Consider the following 1,952-nt stretch of genomic DNA (forward strand, 5'->3'; position numbering starts at 1 on the left):
ATCAAGGTTTTCTTAAACATAGGTCTTAGGTATATTATCTATACAAACTTACAGTAGTGTTTATTCCAAATAAAGATTTTTTTCCTATTATGATATGATAATATAACCATTTTCTGAATGAACTATTAAGGCTTAAGGTGTAAACATGTTGGAAGGCAAACAATGAAGAAATTACTGTTCATTTACAAATGTGTATCATCTCATAATAGGCCCCTGAATTTTCAAATTTTCATGTCAGTATACATTTACATCTTAAATTCTTAGGAAAGGCACAAGTTTTATGTAAAAAAAAAAGCAGCAAAATTTTAAACCCACCAATTTATTGAAAAAGCCATTACTTTTATTAGAAAGTATTTTATTTTAATAAAATACTTTTTAAAAAAAGTATTATTTTATTATTTTTATTTTATTAGCTTCTGAAGATGTTGGCAACAAGTCATAGTACAGACACATATTTCATACAGTGTATCTCTCTCTCCCTTCAATTATATTCCAGCAGGAGGTGGCACACCTCCTTGGCTATGGGAAGCAGAAGTATTTGATGGACTATGTAAGCTTGTCTCTTTGTACACAAACCAAGCATTTCCTCCCCAAAGTATCATATTCAGAAAGCCAAAGAGCACAGATACATTTAGGGATCCCATACTAGTCACAGAATGAAAATAACACATCACTTCTGACTGTTTACAGATGAAAGTTCCTGAAGAATATTATGACCAGTAGCTATTTTAATATCTGTAAGAGCTTTAGCCCAGGCCGATGTGCTCACCAACCACAAAAAAGTGACAACCAGAGTAACAACAAAGTCAATCATGGGAAGTTTATGACTATCCCGGTATAGATTCGTGTAACCAACATAAAGCAGAAGGGCAGCAATGCAGTCCAAGAATACAAAGATTGCAAATGTAACATAGAATTGTGCAGAAGAGGAGTAATTTCCTATGAGGAAATGACTTGACCAATTTCCATTGCACACATTTACAACAGGATGTGAACGAAATGATGCTTGATTCAACCTGAATAGATAACCGAAAGTAGCTTCAACAGTATGATTTTCATTAACTTTTAAAAGAGGACAATTCACTAGAATTTCTGTTTTGCCCTTAAAACCTCCACAGGTGGCAAAGGCAAAATCCACTGCAGGACCTTGATGAAGCCGATCGGCTCCTTGAGCGGGTTGAGGTTGATCTGGAAGGCAGACATCCTCTGAGGGAAGGAGGGAAGAAAGTCAGGATGGCTGGGCAAAGGAGGAGGGGATCGGCCGTGAGGCAAGCTTTCTACCAACTGAGTTATATCCCCAGCCTAGCAGGCCCTCTTTAATAGAGAACAAGAACATATTTTAATAAATGTAGACACTGGCAAGCACAAGGCCCTGAGTTCGATACCCAGCACCAAAAAAAAAAAAAAAAAATGTAGATACTGGCACAGATTTATGTGAAAATCATCTGTTCACTGATTTTTTTTTAGCTCTATTTTTCTCAGAAATAATGCAATAGTTTTTTTTTTTTTTTTTAATGTCAAGGTTTCCAATTAGACAAGAACTATGTTACAATGAAATAAAACCCAATGAAAACTGGCTTAAGCCATTAGGGGATTTACCAGCTAGGTAACAAAAGTCCAAAGAAGAGCAGGGTCCAGGGCTGATGAATTCAGTAGCTCAATGGATTGTCTGTCTGCTTCTGCTATTCATTTCCACCAGCTGAATAGTGACTTTCATTCTAAGACTGACTCTTCTGGAGCTTTCTCATGCACATCTAGTATGAGAAGATTCCAGAAAGTTCCGGAACTCACTCTCTATGACTGCTGGGGCTGAAATATGTTGCATACTTAACCCTGAACCTATAATGGTGCCAAGGGAGGGGCTTTTGAGGATTTGCTTTGGCCTGAGTTTCCTGACCAAGTCCTAGAGTCAGGGTTGGATGTAGCTTCTGGCAACAAGAGTGAGATAATCC

At 37.1% G+C, this 1,952-nt stretch overlaps 1 pseudogene; it reads right to left on the reverse strand.

Annotated features, from left to right (window-relative positions):
• Window positions 1-433: 433 nt before the first annotated feature.
• Window positions 434-1,256, reverse strand: LOC114088652 (synaptophysin-like protein 1 pseudogene; annotated as a pseudogene).
• Between the last annotated feature and the right edge of the window lie 696 nt (window positions 1,257-1,952).

Source organism: Marmota flaviventris, chromosome 4 (assembly GCF_047511675.1).
Source record: "Marmota flaviventris isolate mMarFla1 chromosome 4, mMarFla1.hap1, whole genome shotgun sequence".
NCBI lineage: Eukaryota > Metazoa > Chordata > Mammalia > Rodentia > Sciuridae > Marmota > Marmota flaviventris.